Genomic DNA, 16,685 nt, shown 5'->3' with positions numbered 1-16,685 from the left:
ACACTTTAAGGCCAGACAAGTCGTATGTTGAGGGTTGGTTTGTAAAGAAAGACTACATGCCTATATATTCAAACATGCATACCTATAGACTAACCACGTAATACACATGTGCACACCATCAGCGTTCTCACACGTTTTCGTTTTTAAAGTTTGCGCAGAGATAACTTAAAGGGGGGGTGAAATGCTCATTTTCACTCAATCTCCTGTTAATCTTGAGTACCTATAGAGTAAGATTGCATCCTTCATATCTCCAAAAAGTATTTTGTTTTATTAAATTTTTAACATAAAGATAGGCTGTACCGAGTCTTTCCGGAAAAAAACGAGCGGCTGGGGGCGGGCCGTGTGGGCGAAGCTTAGCTGTGCTAACGCGCCAAGCTAGTGACAACACACAGAGACATTTGTTCAACAAACAGTTTTACTCACCGTCCGGTTCCAACGCACGACCGCGAATTTTGGGGTGAAATGCTCATTTTCACTCAATCTCCTGTTAATCTTGAGTACCTATAGAGTAATATTGCATCCTTCATATCTCCAAAAAGTATTTTGTTTTATTAAATTTTTAACATAAAGATAGGCTGTACCGAGTCTTTCCGGAAAAAAACGAGCGGCTGGGGGCGGGCCGTGTGGGCGAAGCTTAGCTGTGCTAACGCGCCAAGCTAGTGACAACACACAGAGACATTTGTTCAACAAACAGTTTTACTCACCGTCCGGTTCCAACGCACGACCGCGAATTTTTATCATTGTGACTGCTCGATCCTTAAGCATTAGACGATCTGCAAATCCGTAGATCTGGGCTTTGTTTATAAAACAATCATCGTCGAAATGCAGGGAACAACAGTCTTTACACAACTCCGTTTATGCTCAGGAAAACAAACTCCATCCACGGGTTCCTTAACGCTGGGTTCTTTGGGAATCTGTGCAGGGTTGTCTTGCCCTGGCAACCAAAAACACACTTCTTTGGTGACATTGACTTCCCAAAAGCCGGGCAGGGCGCTTTGATGGCGAACTGCTTTCACTCTCTTGCTCTGGTCTACGAGTGCGCGCGCGGCCGCGATCTTACCGGAGAAGTGCCCTTAGGACCCATATAAGGAAATTCCGCCCTATCTTACGTAAGACAGAGCCATACTCGAAAAAAACTTTCCGAAACTTGTGACAAACCGGAAGGAGTATTTTTGGAACAAAAATACTCCTTCAAACGTACAACTTAGTTTTTGAAACTTTGTCCATGTTTAGCATGGGAATCCAACTCTTTACCAGTGTAAAAAACTCAGTATGCATGAAATAGCATTTCACCCCCCCTTTAAGGGTTTTCAGTTAGAACAGTGTCGTGTTAGCGGCCCCTACAGTAACACAGATAGCACACGTACGTCGGGCCGACGTTGGCCCAATATCGAGCGTCGGCCTCCCTCCCTATAACATCGCAAAGGCGTCGGCCAGGCGTAGGCAGATCTCTTGTCAGTCAGTGCTCTATTTCCCAGCTCCGTTACGTCGGCTTTAGGTCGGCCCACTATACGGGAGGCCGATGTCGCGTTGTGCGCGTGAACTTTCAAGTCGCTTTCAAACACTGGAGCGGCCGCGGCGCAGAGTTGCCATGGAAACGCCGCGGGACCACTGCGACTGGTAAGCAAGAAAACTCCCTCTCTCGCTGTTGTTTTCACTGCTTTCAGGTGATATTAGTCTCTAAAATCACACGGATAATACACACAACTGTTCTTGACACTTCTCTTACTTGTAATTGATACGCTTATGTTGAATATTTACTTTTATAGACATGGTTTTGTGTCTTCGGAAAAAGTCCGTTAGCATCTCAACCGTTTTCAGAAGAGGTAAGTTAAGTTAACGTTAACTCGGTTGAGCTTTTGTTTTTGAAAGTTTGGGCTTTTAATCACCTCTTATGTGTATATGAGAGGTTTTGTAAAGGTTTTACTTGGAAGTGAGCTAATTTATTTTACACAAACATAAACATAAACGTATGTAATCAGTGACGTCACTTACATGGAGTGAGAAAATTGGTTGAAACTAGCTCAGTGGTAAACAAATATTGAAAAAAAAAATGTATGTGATTTCAGCAGCAACAAAATAACCCATAACAGAGGGAAAGCTCCACGACTTCAACATTTCTGAAGAAAGCTGCTGCCGGAGAAGTAGGAAATACAGGTAGGAAATCCAAAACTAAAGAATTAATTATTGATTTTAAGAAACAGAGCCCCCCTCTTCCCCTCACTATCATTGATGGCCAACCTATTGAGATAGTACAAGAATACAAGTACCTTGGCACAATAATGGATAGTAAGCTATGTTTTGAATCACACACTGATGCTGTTTGTGCCAAAGCCCAGCAGCGAATGTATTTTTACCGTAGACTGAGGAATTTTAACATTGACCCCACTTTGATGAGAATGTTTTATTCTTGTTTTATTGAGTCTGTTTTAACCTTCTGTTTTATCTGCTGGTTTGGTTCCTTGTCCTAACAATACTCTCTAATCGTTTTATTTTATTTTATGTAGACGTGTAGCAAGACTGCAGGCATTAACTTTCCCCCTCTCTCACACATTTACTCCAACAGAGTGGCAAAGAAGGCAGCTGACCCTAGTCATCCTTTGTCCTGCCAGTTCAAGCTACTTCCCTCAGGCCGTAGTAGGTACTCCATGCCCAGATGCAGGTCAAATAGATTCAGAAACTCATCTCAGAAAAGCATTTCACCTCTGCTGTAGCTTATATATAATATAGCTTAGCTATAGCTTCTTACTTGTAATAAACCTGGCATTATATAATAATATTGTTGGCTCTGTGACAAATGGTTTGTTGTGTTCCTAGATCCTTCAGCCTTGATGCCCTGGCCTCCACCGTAGCAGAGTTGGGCGGATCATCATCTCGAATCATCATCTCTAAGGCGCTATGAACCATATGATTAGTAAGTAAAACTTCAAACATACACTAATGTCAAACATACACTAATTGTGTTGGTAAAAAAATTATGTTTTGAAAGAAGTCTCTTATGTTCACCAAGACAGCATTAAAAACAATAATATTGTGAAATAATATAACAAATTTTAAATAACTGTTTTCTATGTGAATATATTGTAAAATGTAATTAATTCCTGTGATCAAAACTGAATTTTCAGCATCACAGCTTCATATGATCCTTCAGAAATCATTCTAATATGATGATTTGACGCTCAAGAAACATTTATGATTATTACCAGCTTTCATTTTCTCAAAGGCGTGAGAAAGGGCTTGGTTTACACCTATCACAATTTCTAGCCACTGGGGGACCATAGCCATAGCCACTCATATTAATGTTAAAAAACCTCATAAAGTGAAATTTTCATGCCATGGGACCTTTAAGCGTTTTCTACCAGTTTTCTATGTGAGGAAAACGCTTAACTGTACATAGTAGTCTATTTTTAATTAGTATGGTGTTTACAGAGTTATCATTTATTTATTTTTATATCACTGTCTATGTTAAGTCACGTTCTGCGAGTGCAAATCTCTAAATTCAACTTTGGACTTGTATTTTACAGGGGACAAGTTCTCAAATTCACATCTTTATGCTCTCGAGTTTTGCTACTCTTTTACTTTCATAAATAACCTTCCTGATAATGTTCGGGGCTCAGAAACACTCTCCCTATTTAAATCTAGACTAAAGACACATCTCTTTAGCCAAGCATTCAATTAACACATCTCATAATCTTGTTTTACAGTTAATATGTGATGAAATAGTAAAAAGTGCACATGATCATCTTTTGCCTGAAATAATATGAACTGCAGCTATGCTAATCTTTCTCCTGTTGCTTCCCTGTTTCTATCTCAGGATGCTCAGCAAGTTCACTAGAGATTATAGCAGCTCCAGTTTGGATCCAGCCTCACTTGTGAAGACTTCAGATGATGCAAACACTCACGAAGTAAGCTACAGTTAGTCCAAAATGCAGCCGCTAGAGTTCTTACTAGATCAGAAAAATATGATCATATAACACCGATTTTAACATCACTACATTGGTTACCTATAAAGTTCCGTATGAATTACAAGGTATTGCTACTGACTTATAAAGCCCTAAACGGCTTAGCTCCAGTCTATTTAACGGATCTTCTATCGCCCTGTAATCCATCGCGCTCTTTAAGATCACTAAATTCTAGGCTTTTGGTCATACCTAGGATATCCAGATCCACCAAAGGAGGGAGAGCATTTTCACATTTAGCTCCAAAACTCTTGAATAGCCTTCCTGATACTGTCCGTTGCTCAGTTTCGCTCTCCCAGTTTAAAACTAGATTAAAGACGCATCTCTTCAGCCAGGCATTCATATAATATTTTTAATCTTACAGTTAAATCCGACCTCTAGTTCATAAACGCCAGAGGAGAACTGGCCCCCGACTGAGCCTGGGTTCTCCCAAGGTTTTTTTTTTTTCTCCATTAGGTCACCTGATGGAGTTTTTCGGTTCCTTGCCACTGTTGCCTTTGGCTTGCTCAGTTGGGGATATTTAATTTAATTTAATTAATCAATAATACTATTGATCAGCCTTTTCCACTAGAAAAAAAACCTTGTTGTATTATTTTAATTTAATACTGTGAAGCTGCTTTGATACAATCTGTATTGTGAAAAGTGCTATACAAATAGACTTGACTTGACTTGATGAAGACTTCAGATGATGGCAACTATAGATGGACATAAAAAAAACTGCCAGATATTAAGGTGGGGTAAGCGATATTTCAAAAACGCTGTTGGACACTGTTGATATTTGGAATTAACCCAAACAAACACACCCCTCTCTTCAATGCTCCACCTCCAAAACTCACCAGATTGCCCAGCAGCCGCATCACATTATTGGTGTAAATAACTAATTTATGTTATTGCATGACCTGCTCAATAAAAGCGTAACACTAAGAACGTTTCAGGAAACACGTTATTAATTATGATAAGGGCTGAATTTCCCAAAACCTTCTTAACGCTACGTCGTTCCTAAGTTATACCTTAAGCTGTACCTTATCGTTAATACGTGTTTCCCGAAACGTTCTTAGGTTGTTCTGTAAGTCATACGTTCCAATATTTCCCCACCAGTTAATCAAGTGTGACAACACCGGTAATACCATAATAGAAGTGACGCACATGCGATGCAGCGTGCTCGTTTTTCCAGGCGCACATATGCCACAGCGAGATGAAAACATCTCAACTTTTCAGAATGCCACAAGCGCAACGCAGGTCATGTGACAAAAACCAACCGATCAGCTTTGGCCTTTCTGTAACAACATGGAAAACTCGTCTGAACAGCTGATCATAGCTGTACAGGGCAAGTTTTTATTTCTCATCTCCATAAATATATATAGTAGTAAAGCTAATGCAAGGGCTAGAAATCAATTAATCCTTTGCTGATACTTCCTCGCCATCATGGAGAACACAGTTCATGGTTGCATAGCAACGACAGACGCCACGGGAGCGCAAGCGCTTGTAGAAAGAAGGAGAAAGTGCTTTCCACACGTTTTTAGACGCGATATGTGAACGGCCCCTAATTCAGGATACTGAGAATCTATTTGGTTTAAAATCGTTTTTGTTTTGTTTAAAATGGAGATCACGATAACATACATCAGAATAACATGTTCCAGTCTATTTAAAAAAAAAGATACTCAATTGAATCATTAATTCAAACACTTTTAAAACCAATTAATTCAGTGTCTCATTCATAAACACCTGGGCTGGGTTTCCCGATAACGTTGTCTCTTAGCGTGCTACGAAGACTCTTAAGGTATAACTTACCTAAAGGTATACCATTTATAGGCGTGTTCCCCGAACCATACCTTAGAAAGCTGCTAAAGATATTCCTTCTTACGTGTGACGTTACCCAGTGCTGCCCGTGGCGATGCTGCTGAATCTGCTGATATCGGTGGCTCGAGAATCAATTATTCACTCGTGCAGGGGCTGCTTCACTGCGTTATGAGAAAGCGGTGTTCTTTATAAAAGAAGCAATTCAGAAATGTACGCGGGTTGGGTGAGAAAAAACACTGACATTATGGATTCGGATGGCAATAAAATCACAGACTTACCCCTGTAAATATTTAAAATACCATACGAACCCATGAGAAACAGTTAGCATCTACTTACAACTTAACTGACAGTATGCTTTCACTGGCCTTTGAAAGCGCTCCACGGACGGCTCGCCGGCTATTAAACCTATTAAACTATTAAATGGTTTGCCAGCTGATGTACCTTTAATTGTTGTTAGATTTTTAATTATATTATCCAGTGTAATGACAATTTTATTCTTAGCTTTAGTCCTAACTGCTTTTTCTCAATGTTTTTCACTCTGTTACAGGTTGCCAGGAAGAATCCTTCTCTACATTGTTGCTGTTCCTTTTTGATCCCTTTTCTCCTGGAGTTTTTCTGGTGTCATTAAAATGTCTTAACTTGAATTGTGTCTGTTCATTATACTAGAGACAGTTACACACAAAATTAAGAAGATATTTTTCAATGTCAGTATAGCCTACTTTTTTCATATTGGATAGTCAAGTAACTCCAGGGCTGTATATATGTACATAGACATTGAGGGGGACAAGTCCTATAATTATATGTCAATAATAACAAAAGTATGTCAATAGTTAGAAATGGCCAAACTGGAAATTCAATATTGGAAATTCTTGCTATTCTTGACTGTTTTTAGGATGGCAAAAAAGGTTTAAAAGTTACATTTTAGGCTAGTCTACCTTACAGCGACCATCCAAATAGATAGCCAATCAAATCATAGAAGGCGGGGTTTACTGTTCACAGAAGCAGAGCATGTATTCCATCAGTTTAACGTTGAAAGAGTGCGAGGTAAGATGGAAGTGTAAAACTATTCCACTTTTTTTCTTGAATATGGCCATTTTGAGGGATGAAAGTTGCATGTGTTCAGTATCAAAGCTATTTTATCAATTTAAGTCTCAGGGCAATGTTGACTACAGTTTATGTGCTGCTGAGTGAGTGTTGCAGCGCGATCTCCGCTCTCTCTCTCTCTCTGTGTGTGTGTGTGTGTGTGTGTGTGTGCGCGTGTGTTCGTAAGTGCGTGCGTCAATGAAAGCAGCGCATGCCCAACAAACACAAAACGTTTTTACAACGTTTCACAACGTTGTTTTTAGGTTACAATTAGGTAATGTTGCAGTGCAACGTTTTAAAAACGTTTAAGAAACCACACCTAAAATAAAAAAAAGAATGTAACCAAAATAAAACGTTTTAGAAACGTTGTGAAAATACCAACCAGGTATGTTTTCTTTAGGTAGTCAAAAAAACGTAAATATCACGTTTGTCTACTACGAAAACAAAACCAGACCAAAATGCAACTTTGGCGAGACGTTTTATTTAGGTGTTAAAATAACGTAGTCTGCACCACGACAGTATTAATACAACCATGCCAAATCTCCAATGGTGCGTTCTCCCAGCAAACACAAAACGTTTTTACCGTTTCACAACGTTGTTTTTTTGGTTGCAATTAGGTAATGTTGCAGTTTTAAAAACGTTTAAGAAACCACACCTAAAATTAAAAAAAATAATGTAACCAAAATAAAACGTTTTAGAAACGTTGTGAAAATACCAACCAGGTATGTTTTCTTTAGGTAGTCAAAAAAACGTAAATATCACGTTCGTCTACTACGAAAACAAAACCAGACCAAAATGCAACTTTGGCGAGACGTTTTATTTAGGTGTTAAAAAAACGTAGTCTGCACGTTGAAATAGGTTTTAAAAGAAACGTCACGACAGTATTAATACAACCATGCCAAATCTCCAATGGTAGGCTACGTTCTGTTTGTGTATAAAATACATTTTAACATTAAAGCGATTCTTCATTGATCGAGTAGCCTAACAGACGAGACCGCTGTAGGCAGCCTGAATATCAAGTATCAAAAGGACTTAGAGGTGATATGTGAATGCTTACTCTCAGTCGTCTCTTCTCATTTAATAGCCTATAAACTTTTGGAAAAATGTTAATGTCCTTGCATTCATGCAGCCTGCGGGTGACGCTCTAATGATGATTGATATACTTTATGAAAATATGTTCATAATTATATCATGTAGTTTTTGCTATTTTCGTTTACCTCGTTTACCATTTCTAAAGGTAGACATATATTATGTTATAATGTAGCCTATTATATATGATTTGAAACATTGTTTTACATTTTTAATGCTTTCATCCCATACACAAAAGAAATATATTTGAAATATATTTTCAGTATATATTTTGGAATATATGCAAATATTTGAAATTGGCCCAATAAATATATTTCACACTTAACATCATATATTTTTGTAATATTTCAGAATATATTTCAATGTATTTGGAATATATGCCACATATATTTCGACACTTTTGGGGACCCATACAGAAAAAAATACATTGAAATATATTCTGAAATATAACAAAAATATATGATGTTAAGTGTGAAATATATTTATTGGGCCAATTTCAAATATTTGCATATATTCCAAAATACTGAAAATGTATTTATTTTGTGTATGGGATATTTTCATTCAATTTACAGTTTGCGATGGCCACAGGCCTACTATCCACTTAATAATATATCAGGTTTCATGATATTTTAGCTGATTATCAAATAATTCATTCCATCAATCTAAATGTAAATGCTGCGTGACTTTTACGTATTTTAATGGGTGCGCGCGCTGAACATTCAAGCCGCATTTGAACTGGAGCGGAGGGCGTTACCATGGAAACGAGGCAGCAGCTCAACCGACAATCAGCGAAACTTCGTCTATCACTGTTGTTTTAACAACTTTAAGGTAAGTTTAGTACATAAAATTACACAAATAGTACATACAAATGTTTCTGAGACTTTCTTTCATGTAAATCACTCGCTTTCGTTGAATATTTACTTAATAGAAATGGTTTAGTGTCTTCGAAAAAGTCCGTTAGCATCTAACTAACTTTAGCTAGCTAACGTCCCAGCAAACACAAAACGTTTTTACGTTTCACAACGTTGTTTTTAGGTTGCAATTAGGTAATGTTGCAGTGCAACGTTTTAAAAACGTTTAAGAAACCACACCTAAAATAAAAAAAAGAATGTAACCAAAATAAAACGTTTTAGAAACGTTGTGAAAATACCAACCAGGTATGTTTTCTTTAGGTAGTCAAAAAAACGTAAATATCACGTTTGTCTACTACGAAAACAAAACCAGACCAAAATGCAACTTTGGCGAGACGTTTTATTTAGGTGTTAAAATAACGTAGTCTGCACGTTGAAATAGGTTTTAAAAGAAACGCCACGACAGTATTAATACAACCATGCCAAATCTCCAATGGTGCGTTCTCCCAGCAAACACAAAACGTTTTTACCGTTTCACAACGTTGTTTTTTGGTTGCAATTAGGTAATGTTGCAGTTTTAAAAACGTTTAAGAAACCACACCTAAAATAAAAAAAATAATGTAACCAAAATAAAACGTTTTAGAAACGTTGTGAAAATACCAACCAGGTATGTTTTCTTTAGGTAGTCAAAAAAACGTAAATATCACGTTCGTCTACTACGAAAACAAAACCAGACCAAAATGCAACTTTGGCGAGACGTTTTATTTAGGTGTTAAAAAAACGTAGTCTGCACGTTGAAATAGGTTTTAAAAGAAACGTCACGACAGTATTAATACAACCATGCCAAATCTCCAATGGTAGGCTACGTTCTGTTTGTGTATAAAATACATTTTAACATTAAAGCGATTCTTCATTGATCGAGTAGCCTAACAGACGAGACTGCTGTAGGCAGCCTGAATATCAAGTATCAAAAGGACTTAGAGGTGATATGTGAATGCTTACTCTCAGTCGTCTCTTCTCATTTAATAGCCTATAAACTTTTGGAAAAATGTTAATGTCCTTGCATTCATGCAGCCTGCGGGTGACGCTCTAATGATGATTGACATACTTTATGAAAATATGTTCATAATTATATCATGTAGTTTTTGCTATTTTCGTTTACCTCGTTTACCATTTCTAAAGGTAGACATATATTATGTTATAATGTAGCCTATTATATATGATTTGAAACATTGTTTTACATTTTTAATGCTTTCATCCCATACACAAAAGAAATATATTTGAAATAAATTTTCAGTATATATTTTGGAATATATGCAAATATTTGAAATTGGCCCAATAAATATATTTCACACTTAACATCATATATTTTTGTTATATTTCAGAATATATTTCAATGTATTTGTAATATATGCCACATATATTTTGACACTTTTGGGGACCCATACAGAAAAAAATACATTGAAATATATTCTGAAATATAACAAAAATATATGATGTTAAGTGTGAAATATATTTATTGGGCCAATTTCAAATATTTGCATATATTCCAAAATACTGAAAATATATTTATTTTGTGTATGGGATATTTTCATTCAATTTACAGTTTGCGATGGCCACAGGCCTACTATCCACTTAATAATATATCAGGTTTCATGATATTTTAGCTGATTATCAAATAAATCATTCCATCAATCTAAACGTAAATGCTGCGTGACTTTTACATATTTTAATGGGTGCGCGCGCTGAACATTCAAGCCGCATTTGAACTGGAGCGGAGGGCGTTACCATGGAAACGAGGCAGCAGCTCAACCGACAATCAGCGAAACTCCGTCTATCACTGTTGTTTTAACAACTTTAAGGTAAGTTTAGTACATAAAATTACACAAATAGTACATACAAATGTTTCTGAGACTTTCTTTCATGTAAATCACTCGCTTTCGTTGAATATTTACTTAATAGAAATGGTTTAGTGTCTTCGAAAAAGTCCGTTAGCATCTAACTAACTTTAGCTAGTTAACGTTAGAGGTAACGTTAGGTTGACTAGACTTGAGCTGTAAGTTTGGGCTTTTAATCACTTATGTGTAGATGAGATATTTTTGTAAAGGTTTTGCTGACAATTGGTCAATGGATGAATGGGAATAAGCTAATTTATTTATATAAAAGTATGCACTGTATGGTTAATTCATAGTTATCATGTGACGTCACGTCGCACCATTACGCCCACCTGGAGGGCAAACTAAGGCTTTCCTCCACTGCCCAGTCATTTTTATCAGGTTTGTAGTTAGTATTAATGTAGTAAAACAGTCTTATTAAAATATCAAATTAAATATCGTTAGCCTCATAGCATAATTGCCTATAAGTAATATTTCAATGTCTTTGGAAAACCAGAAGAAACAAAAAATGACTTAGGCAATTGTGCTATGAGGCTAACGATATATAGCCTACCGCTTATTCATGATGCATACTGAAGCAGATGAACAGAGAACAAATTATTTACAACAAAATAATATTGTTTGTCTTCTCCCCTTTACAGTATTGTTTGCCATCTAGTTCTGATCACAGAGTTTATCTCCAAACCCAATTAAGCAGACCTGAGCAGCTGATCCAGGATCACCAGAAACTCTGCAGGACTTTGGTCTCAGTGTTCCAGTGTTCAGGTGTCCCAGTGTTGTAAGTTCAGAACATATTGCAGGAGATCTCAACATTGTCTCTCAAGGTCCACTTACATGCAGAGCTTTACTCCAACCTAGTCCAGCACACCTGAACAAGCTAATCAAGGTGCATAACTCTGGGTGCATATCACTCAGGTCTCTATCTCAGTAGTCAGTGGCCGTCTTTATCACAAAATCCTTACAGTGCACTGAAACATTCGCTCCCTAAAAACTCACTATGTTATCGGAAATTCTGAAGCACAAAACTTTATCACATGAGACAGTTCGCTACAAAATGACATGTGATAGGTGATTTTAAAACACAAACCAATATTATATTTCAGCATAAACATAACATCTCTAGACAGGTAATGTCTAATCAAGCAAACATTTACAATTTATTTATGACTGAAATCTTCCACAAGTATGTAGAGGGAAAACTCAAGTGTATACTTCACATTTTGGACAACCATTGTTTTTTTACATTTACATTTTGGTTATTGTTTTCTTTCTCACTTTAGATGCTGGAGAAAAAACAGCCAGGCTAAAGCATTCCAAGTGGAAACTTCTGTTGTGGCTCAATAATCCAGGATTGGGATGGTGGAAGGAAGGAGCAGATCAGAGATCAGGAAGAGATACTCGTGCCCCTGAGGAACTGATTCACCTAATGCGTCAAATTTAACCAAAGATTTTCATCACTCACCTTCATGTCGTTGCAAACCTGTAAGACTTTCGTTCATCTTTGAAACACAAATGTAGATCTTTTTAATGAAATCAGAGCTTTCTGGCCCTCCATTTCACAGTTTATGCAACTACAACTTTCAAGCTTCAGAAAGGTAGTAAAGACATTATAACAATAATCAATATGACTCCAGTGGTTTAACCTCAACTTTATGAAGTGAAGTAAATGCTGTGTGTGTGCAAAAAAACCCATTGCATCTTTATTCACAAAATATACGTCTCTGACACGTGTTCACGGAGCACCACGATTCATCAGTGTTGTGTTGGCGAGAGAGCCAGCGATCTCATGGCGCAACATGCGTTGGAGATACATAATTTGTGAATAAAGATGTAATTGTATGCGCACATAAGGTATCTGTTAAAAATATCTTCATTTGTGTTCTCCACAAAAGTCTTATGGGTTTGGAGCGACATGAGGGTAGGTAATTAATGACAGAATTTACATTTTTGTGTGAACTATCCCTTTACTGTTTTCTAATGTGGTTATAATTGGCCATTGTTCTGTTTTATAAACATTTTCAATATTTTAAAGATTTATTGTTTTGAAAAAAATGTTTATACAGAAAAGATAGATTAATTTGATCAAAAGTTGCAGTAAAAACTTTTAAATTGTTTTTAAAAAATTATGTTTAAAATAAATGTTGCTCTTACTGAAAACTGTATCATAGTTTCCACAAAAATATGAAGCCGTACAACTGATAATAATCATAAATGTTATATATATATATATATATATATATATATATATATATATATATATATATATATATAATAGATTGTATCATTATTTATTCTAGAATTAGTAATACATTACAGAAATGCACTCATTAATTAAAATTAATCATATATCAATCATATTGTGTTATTAATCAATAAATTCTAAAGAATTTGATTAACTTTTATGTTTTGTGTCCAGTGATTTTTCAATGTTTTTAACGGGTCCCAGAAAGAATTGTGTTTATAGCCCACTGGATCGATTACTCTTCACACTGGATTCTTTGAAGACGGACGTGGCAGCAGTTGCAAACACTTACAGGCTACATCCAAGGATGGAAACATCTCAGGTTTTAGTGATTAACACGTTCTTTCAGTGAATTTTTCGGGTGAACGTGGTAAAAACCAATAGGAAAAAAAGTACCACATGAGACGTGATATTTGACATTTTGAAAATGTTGAACATGACGCATATCGTCGAAGCAACGTTAAAAAACAACGTTTTTTTACAAAATATTTCATCAATGGTGTGAAAATACGTATTTATAACGTTAAAAAAAGTTTCAGCCACGTTGTGAAAATACGTGTTTATAACGTTTAAAAAATGTTTCAGCCACGTTGTGAAAATACGTGTTTATAACGTTTTAAAAATGTTTCAGCCACGTTGTGAAAATACGTGTTTATAACGTTTAAAAATGTTTCAGCCACGTTGTGAAAATACGTGTTTATAACGTTTAAAAAACCCGACATCTGTCGTATTAAATACGTAGGATAAAAACGTTGTGACAACTTTTTCACGACGTGAAAAAAACGTTTTTGCAACGTTTTTGTGTTTGCTGGGTGGTGTCTAATGTAAGGAGTAGCCCGAAAGGTCCGACCTATATAAATAAAGGTCCTATAAAACCCATGCAGAGCTGCCAAAAGATTTACAGCTTTGCATCGTTCAAACATCGGCCGGAGATAATTTGCAATCAAAGGCCGACGTCGAGGCGACATATTGCCGATGAGCAAACGATCTCTGAGCGACATCGTGCCGATAGAACTTTGCACATCGGGCCAACGTCGGCCCGACGTACGTGTGCTATCTGGGAAGTTAATAACTCATTAATGATCGTTGCGACGGAAGTGAATCAATCAAAACTAACTTTAGCTGGACAATAACTTTATTCTAGAGCTGCTGTAAAGCCAAAACAATCTCAGTTTAATTTCCTATTATCACTGTAAAGCTGCTTTGAAACAATCTATATCAGGGGTGGCCAAACTACGGCCCGCGGGCCACATATGGCCCGTTAGGCTGTTTAATCCGGCCCGTCGAGTATTTAAAAAATTGTCTTAAAGATCGCATTCATTTTGCCTTTTTCTTGCAATACTTTGCGTTATATTGCGTTGCATATTTGACAATCGGAATATCAGATATTTCATGCCATAGCTAACAAATGTAAAAAAGGAAAAATGACATAAAAGCAGATCATCATTCATTCAGCGCTGTTGTGGCTGCGGTGTGTCACGTAACAAGCAATGACGCGTCACCATGGAAACCAAACAGACAGCGACTTAAGCGCAATGTTTTTTTCCTTTTTTGGAAACTCACAGAGAAAAAAAATGTTTAGTAACCGCTTGCACACCTGTTTAGTTTTTCCTTTGATTTGTCTGCTATTTAGTTTCTTTGCTCCTCTGGATTTGTGTATTGTATCCTGACTGATTCCATTTACCGACCTTTATTGCCCGGCTTTCGACTACGCTCCCGTCTGCCATAACGTTACAGAACCCGGTTTTGTTCATTAAATGTTCTGATCTGCCTTTGCTTTTTATGTTTTATTTTATTATTCTTAAAATAAATTTGTATATTCGTTTATTTCGTTTTTTTTCCACAAATGTATGACTTTTGGAAGTGCAAATTGATTGCCATATGCAGTTTTAATAAAGTTGAATTAACGTAACCTTCTGTCATTTTTACTCTTCTAAGTGTACACTTGCAGGTGTTTTGTTTCTAATCTACTGTTAGGCCCATTAAATAATAATAAGGATAAACAATATTTAAAAAGTATAGGCTATAATTAAATAACATCTGACTAATTAAAAATTAACCTCAAAACATAACATGCTAAATGGGGGATATCTAGCATAAAAAATGTATTGTCAGAATGTCGTCTCTCAGGCCCGTCCACACTACTGCGTTTTAGTTTAGTTGTTGAATTTCGCACAGACGTTGCCACAACGTAAATGTGTTTGCTCAGCCCGATCTCACACTCTAAAAAATGCTGGGTTGTGTTAACCCAATGTTGGGTCAAATATGGACTAACGCAATGTTGGGATAAAAATTCAATTTAAAAATGGACAAACCCAGCCGTTGGTTTACATTTTTAATGTAACCAATGCAATTTGTCCATTTTTAAATTGCATTTTTGTCCATTTTTGATTTTGTCCAAAATGCAATTTGTCCATTTTTAAATTGCATTTTTTAACCCAACGTTGGGTTAGTCCATATTTGACCCAAAATTGGGTTAACACAACCCAGCAGTTTTTAGAGTGCATATGAGCATATGATGAGCACTTTATGGCGTGTAATAGGCACACACTCCGCACCCCTAATCCTAACCAAGGGGTTTACAGTGCGTAGCATATGCACGCAAAAAAACATTTTTGGTGTATAAATGGCACGAGAAATAAAATTCGTGGCATAGATACGCACTTTCATGAGATCGTGTTTCATAATCTGCTTTCATAATCTGCTACCCTCTGTCAAATTTTAAAACCAAGTGTGGCCCTTGAGCCAAAAAGTTTGCCCACCCCTGATCTATATTGTTAAAAGTGCTATATGAAGGTGTCTTGACTTAGGCCTAATCTCAAGATGGGTGCAGGGCAGAAACTGGCTGTGGACTATTGTAAAGTCTTGTCCTTCCCACGCTTGAGGTGTCTGTTAGTTGTCCTAGAATCCTTATCTGATAGGTGTTGTACATTTGTTTGTAAATGCAATAGCAAGCAGAACAGCTGTTGTAGAGTACAACAGCCATTGTACTTTGTACAGGTCATTTGTTTGTGCAGATGAAAAACAGTGATGTGACGGCAGTTTCAACGCTGTTTACATAATTGAAAATAAGCCTAGAACAGTGGTTCTCAAACGGGTGGCAGCGGCAACTAGGGGCCTCAGTGGCAGTGAGATAACTTAAAATGAATTTAAATATATTCCCATAATTTATTAATTTTATAATTAATACATTATTTTAAATAAAATAGCATGCTAAAATTCTAAAAAAAGTAATGGTAACACTTTAGTTTAGGGTCCAATTCTCACTATTAACTAGTTGCTTATTATCATGTATATTACTAGGATATCAGCTGTTTATTAGTATTATAGTATAAAGCATATTATAATGCCTTATTCTGTATGACAATATTCTACATCCCTGATCATAACCAATACCTAAACTTAACAACTACCTTACTAACTATTAATCAGCAGTAATTATAAGTTTGAGGCAAAAGTCATAGTTAATAGTTAGTCATTCGTGAGAATTGGACCCTAAATCTAAATTTACATTTTTCTTGGTGAAACCCTGCTGAACATAATGTGTGTCGCTGATCTATCAGTCATTTCACCACCGCCTCTGCAACTACATGGAAATTTTGTATCTTGCCCGCCCATCTAACTGTCAGCCAATAAACACCAAACTCAAAAAAAATCTTAAGTTGATGACAGTAATATTCTAATTTTTTCATTTTTTGAGCGAAAAGCAAAAGAATTGGCTTGTACACAGAATGTTGTGGATAAGAAGCTCCATGTAGTTGAGAAA

The 16,685-nt window shown here is 36.5% G+C and overlaps 1 protein-coding gene and 1 long non-coding RNA gene across 4 annotated transcripts in view; one reads left to right on the top strand and one right to left on the bottom strand.

The window, feature by feature from the left end:
• Positions 1–16,685, bottom strand: part of col25a1 (collagen type XXV alpha 1 chain) — a 1,104,568-nt gene that overhangs the window by 873,942 nt on the left and 213,941 nt on the right. The window lies entirely within an intron of this gene.
• On the top strand, positions 685–6,401 carry LOC307155588. 3 transcript variants are annotated; one of them, XR_013820526.1, is made up of 7 exons: positions 1,406–1,620; positions 1,770–1,826; positions 2,070–2,157; positions 2,567–2,637; positions 2,818–2,914; positions 3,815–3,905; positions 6,307–6,356. It is a non-coding gene; the product is annotated as an uncharacterized lncRNA (long non-coding RNA). The 3 variants fall into 3 exon arrangements; XR_013820525.1 differs by having other exon boundaries at positions 685–1,826; positions 6,307–6,401; XR_013820527.1 differs by having other exon boundaries at positions 1,406–1,826; positions 2,070–2,144.

The sequence above is a fragment of the Squalius cephalus genome, assembly GCF_949319135.1.
Source record: "Squalius cephalus genome assembly, chromosome: 3".
In the NCBI taxonomy this organism is placed as follows: domain Eukaryota; kingdom Metazoa; phylum Chordata; class Actinopteri; order Cypriniformes; family Leuciscidae; genus Squalius; species Squalius cephalus.
This window is presented reverse-complemented; position numbering and strand designations above follow the sequence as displayed.